This window comes from Ahaetulla prasina, chromosome 4 (assembly GCF_028640845.1).
Source record: "Ahaetulla prasina isolate Xishuangbanna chromosome 4, ASM2864084v1, whole genome shotgun sequence".
NCBI lineage: Eukaryota > Metazoa > Chordata > Lepidosauria > Squamata > Colubridae > Ahaetulla > Ahaetulla prasina.
Window position 1 is genome coordinate 18,633,080 of NC_080542.1, and position 6,066 is coordinate 18,639,145.

Below are 6,066 nucleotides of genomic sequence, written 5' to 3' on the forward strand. Positions count from 1 at the left end.
GCAATATTTTTAGAAAAATGTATTGATCTCAGGTTTCTCCTTGTTTGTTTTTAAAATGTCTTGGGAGGAGGGTTGTCTGCTTCTCCAAAAGGAAAAATGGTGACAAGTATCTAGCAAGCACCATGAGTTGAAGTTGTTTGGTAATATACGTTTTCCTAAACTGGGAAATATTTTTCAGACATTTGAATTAGAATAAGTTTTTTAATGGTTATTTTAATGTGTATATAAATGTTTTATTTGCCTGTGAACCGCCCTGAGTCCTTCGGGAGATAGGGCGGTATACAAATATGAATAATAAATAAATAAATAAATAAATAAATCAAAACTCCCATCACCTTTGGTGGACATTCTATCATAAGATCATGAGAGGAGCCTGCTGATTGCTAGAGGGCTTTTTTTTTTCAATTTCCTTCCTACAACAACAACAACAACAACAACAACAACAACAATAATAATAATAATTTAATTTTTATACCGCCCTTCTCCCGAAGGACTCAGGGCAGTTCACAGCCAAGTAAAAACAACAGTAAATAAATGCAATACAAATTAGAAATCAGTCTCAGGAGCATATAAAGAGATTGTATAATGTGTTACTTGAAATAGATTCTGAAAGGGACTTGGTAAAGGACTGTATGATAAAGTGGGCACAAAATTTTCAGGAGCCAATATTATTGGAAACTTGGGAAAAAATTTGGGTTACAAATGTTAAATTCACGCAGGCACAGAATCTGAGGGAAAATTTTTATAAAATGTTTTATAGATGGCATCTAGATCCTAAAAAATTATCATGTATGTATCCAGATATGCAAGCAAAATGTTGGAGATGTAATTGTGATGATGCTACATATTTTCACATTTGGTGGACTTGTAAGGACATAAAGGCCTTTTGGATAAAAATTTGGTGGATTTTACAAAATGTTTTGAAAAAGAAGATATTCTTTTTATTCAAAATGTTTTGAAAAAGAAGATATTCTGCCGCAATTTTTCTTGTTGGGAATTATTACGGATTGTACAGTAATTGAGACTAAATTGATTTTAAACCTAATAACAGCAGCAAGATTACTAATAGGACAATACTGGAAGAAAAAAGAAGTACCTACAATAGAAGAATGGATATTGAAGGTTGCCAATTTGGCTGAGATGGCGAAGATATCAGCCTTTTTGAAAGACAATACGCAAGAAAGATACTTAAAGGAATGGAAAAAATGGATTGACTATATTCAACGTAGATATCAGACTAAGAGTTATCAGACTGTTTTTGAATGATTATGATGTATTATTCTTGATTGTTTTTGGGGGAAGTTAGGAATTGATGATTGTAGGGGTATAATTAAGTTGGGATGAAAATTTTTTAGCATATGTTTGTTTTATTTTTAACTATACCTTGTGCCCGTTCCGGGAAGTCGGGGGGGGGGGGAGGAAGGTTGTGAAGGGAGGGGAGAGGAGGGGGGGAAAGGGGGAAAAAAATTTTGTAAAACTTTTTGAATAAAAAAAAATAAAATAAATAAATAAATGCAATACAAATAAAATCAATAATTAAAAAACTTATTCAATTTGGCCCCGATTTAAAAATACATTTAAAAACCATAAAACCCATTAAAATTTAAAACCCAATAATAAAAATTCTAAAAATTCTATGCCAGTCCTGCGTGGAGAAATAGATATGTCTTCAGCTCGTGGCGGAAGGTCCGAAGGTCAGGAAGTTGTCGAAGTCCTGGGGGAAGTTCATTCCAGAGGGTGGGATCTCCCACAGAGAAGGCCCTTCCCCTGGAGGCTGCCAGCTGGCATTGCTTGGCTGATGGCACCCTGAGGAGTCCCTCCCTGTGAGCGCGCACAGGTCGGTGGGGGGCAAACTGTGGCAGTAGGCAGTCCCGTAAGTAACCCGGTCCTAAGCCATGGAGCGCTTTAAAGGTGGTAACCAGCACCTTGAAGTGCACCCGGAAGACCACAGGCAGCCAGTGCAGCTTGAGCAGGAGTGGTGTTACATGGGAGCCACGAGCGGCTCCCTCTATCACCCGCACAGCTGCATTCTGGACCAACTGGAGCCTCCGGGTGCTCTTCAAGGGGAGCCCCATGTAGAGAGCATTGCAGTAGTCCAGGCGAGAGGTAACAAGAGCATGAGTGACTGTGCATAAGGAATCCCGGTCAAGAAAGGGGCGCAACTGGCGGATCAGGCGTACCGATTGAAAACTCTCCTGGAGACGGTCGTCAAATGTTCTTCAAACGACAACTGCCCATCCAGGAGAATGCCTAAGTTGCGCACCCTCTCCATCGCGGCCAATGACTCGCCCCCAACATTCAGCCGCAGTTGCAGCTGACTGTACCGGGATGCCGGCATCCACAGCCACTCCGTCTTGGAGGGGTTGAGCTTGAGCCTGTTTCTCCCCATCCAGACCCGCACGGCTTCCAGACACCAGGACAGCACTTCGACAGCTTCGTTGGGGTGGCCTGGGTTGGAAAAGTACAGCTGCGTATCATCAGCGTACAGTTGGTAACTCACCCCAAAACCACTGATGATCTCACCCAGTGGCTTCATATAGATGTTGAATAGGAGAGGCGAGAGAATCGACCCCTGCGGCACCCCACACATGAGGCGCCTCGCGGTCGATCTCTGCTCTCCTGCCAACACCGTCTGCGACCAGTCGGAGAGATAGGAGGAGAACCACCGAAAAACGGTGCCTCCCACTCCCAAACTCCCCAGCCAGCAGAGTAGGATACCATGGTCGATGGTATCAAAAGCCGCTGAGAGATCTAACAGGACCAGGGCAGAGGAATAACCCCTGTCCCGAGCCCTCCAGAGATCATTGACCAACGCAACCAAAGCTGTCTCTGTGCTGTACCCAGGCCAAAAGCCGGACTGGAACGGATCCAGATAGACAGTTTCATCTAGGTACTGGTGTAACTGACGTGCCACCACACTCTCTACAACCTTCACCACAAAGCAAAGTTTGGAGACAGGATGGTAATTTCCTAAAACAGCTGGATCCAGGGAAGGCTTCTTGAGGAGGGGTCTCACCACCGCCTCTTTCAAGGCGGAAGGAACAACCCCCTCCAACAAAGAAGCATTAATAATCCCCTGGAGCCAGCCTTGTGTCACCTCCTGTGTGGCCAGCACCAGCCAGGAGGGACATGAGTCCAGTAAACAAGTGGTGGCATTCAGCCTTCCCAATAACCTGTCCATGTCCTCAGGAGCCACAGGATCAAACTCATCCCAAATGGTCTCAACAAGATGAGTCTCGGACGTCTCACCTGAATCTACCCAATTTTGATCCAACCCGTCCCGAAGCTGAGCGATTTTATCGTGCAGATACGCACTAAAATCCTCGGCACGCCCTTGTAGGGGATCATCCCGCACCTCCTGCTGCAGAAGAGAGCGGGTCACCCAAAACAGGACGACCGGGCAGTTATCTGCCGATGCAATAAGGGAGGAAACGTAAGAACGCTTAGCCTCCCTCAATGCCACTAGGTAGGTCTGAATATATGATCTAACTAGTGTTCGGTCAGCTTCCGAACGGCTGGATCTCCAGGCACTCTCTAGGCTTCTTTGCTGGCGCTTCATCTCCCTCAGCTCCTCGGAAAACCAAGGAGCTGGTTGAGCTCTACGCCGGGTCAGAGGCCGCAAAGGCACGACACAATCCAAAGCCCCGGCTGCAGCCTGATCCCAGGCTGTGACTAGCTCTTCGGCCATGCCGTGGGCTAGATCCTCAGGGAACGGCCCAAGCTCCGTCAGGAACCTCTCCGGGTCCATCAGGCGCCTGGGACGGAACCAACGCATTGGTCCCGTCTCCCTGCGGTGTTGAGTAGCAGTCCAAAAGTCCAGACGAAGAAGGGAATGATCTGACCATGACAAGGGCTCAATAACTAAATCTCCTAGTTCTAGAACATTCAACCACTGCCCAGAGACAAAAATCAGATCCAGTGTGCCTCCCACGATGTGAGTAGGGCCATTAACTACTTGAGTCAGGTCCATGGCCGTCATGGAGGCCGTGAACTCCCGAGCTGTCGTCGATGCCATGCCGGTTGATGGCAAGTTGAAATCCCCCATGACCAAAAGTCTAGGGGTCTCAACCGCCATCCCGGCAAGCACCTCCAACAGCTCGGGCAGGGCTGTTGTCATGCAGCAAGGAGCCAGGTATGTGATCAACAAGCCCACCTACATCCTACGACCTCACTTCACATAGAGGGATTCACAGCCAGCTATCTGAGGTACAGTGGCCTCCCTCAGTTCTAGACTCTCCTTAATAACGACCGCCACCCCCCACCCCTACCTTGGCCCTCAGCTGATGGAATGCTCGGAAACCCGGAGGGCACATTTCAACAAGGGGAACCCCCACTTCCGTGCCCAACCAGGTCTCCGTAATGCCCATAAGGTCCGTGCCCCCCACCCCTGTATAAGATCACAAATCAGGGGGGCTTTGTTCACCACGGACCTTGCATTGCACAGCATTAGCCGAAGGTCCAAGCTCTGTGGATTCTGGCCACTCGGGGCTGGATTCTGGCCACTAAGGGGCCGGAGCACGTGATTGCTCTTAAACAGCGAGCGCGCACCCCCGGAAAACGATACGGCCCCCCGCTTCCGCCATATCTGCCCCTCCCACTTACCGTGCCGATGGAACAACCCTCATAAGCAGGAACACAATCCTCCCCATTACCCTCAAACCTGCTGGAATAACGCCACGAGCATAAGCAGGAACTGGTCCCCTCCCCGACGGGTTTCCCCCAACGCCCGTCCTTACCCTCCCCCCTTTAAAAATCCCTTATTTAAAAACCCCCAGAGGTTCTTCTTAGACACATGCCACTTCTTAGACGCATGCCACTTTTCTTTCGTCCCTCGTTCCTTTCGTCCCTCATTCCTTTCATCTATCCATCCATCATCTCACATAGGCAATCACTTGATTCTGTGACCTGAGCTCTCTTGCACAATACTGTACTTGAACTAAGATGACCAAAATGGAAATCAGTGAAACATTGCACACTAAATGTGACTACACATCATAAAGCCAATTTTTCCAGCAGGCAGAGCTTTAACCAATATATCCCCCTGCGGTGCTTTTGAACAAAAATCCAAAGCATTGCATTCCTGAGAATTTTGCACCAAGTTACTTTCAGCTTTTCAAGCTTTATTCCAGTCTTTATCCTGCTGTTGTATCAACACTGATAAAAGGGCTCCACCTCAAATGTTGTAACACTTCAAAACATGAGATACCTCCAACTGCGATCTTATTGGCATTAAAAGCTTTGGTTGGGAAATATGCATCTTTCTCTGAAATGAGAAGCTTCAGTTTTTGATTAGACATATTTGAGGTACAGAAATGGCCCTGAGCAAGCTTATTTGTTTTCTGTCCATAATTTGATGATGAGGTGGAAGATTTTTTTTTTTCCAATTTATATTCTGATTTGCTACCAAGAACTAAAGAAAGAATGGTTTGGAAACTCTGGGAATTGAAGTCCACCCATCTTAAAAGTTGCCAAGTTTGAAAAACAATGCTTTAGATTAGAGATTGATCAGGCTAGGATTGGGATACCCATCTAAAATAATTGCAGACAAAACTTTTATGACATTTTAGAGAATAGAATAGAGCTGGAAAGGACCTTGGAGGTCTAATCCAGCCCCTGCTCAAGCAGGAGACCCTATACCATTTCAGATAACTGACTCTGAAGTAGTCTCTTCTTAAGAACCACCAATGATGGAGTGCCCACAATTTCTGAAGGCAAGCTGTTCCACCGGTTAATTGTTAGGAACTTATTCCTTAATTCCAGGTTGCTTCTCTGATTAGTTTCAACCCATTGTTTCTTGTCCTGGCCCCTGGTGCTTTGGAGAATAATTTGACTCCCTTTTTTGCAGCAGCCCCTCAAATACTGGAAGACTGCTATCATGTCGATCCTAATTCTTCTTTTCTTTAGACTAGCCAAACCCAAATCTTGCAGTTGTTTTTCATGTTTTAGTCTCCAAGCTTTTGATCATCCCACTTGGTCTTCTCCAATGGTGAAATGTGAACCGGTTGGACAAACCGGTTCACTGGCTGCAAATACACACTGTGTGACAAGCACACGCTGCGCACGCGC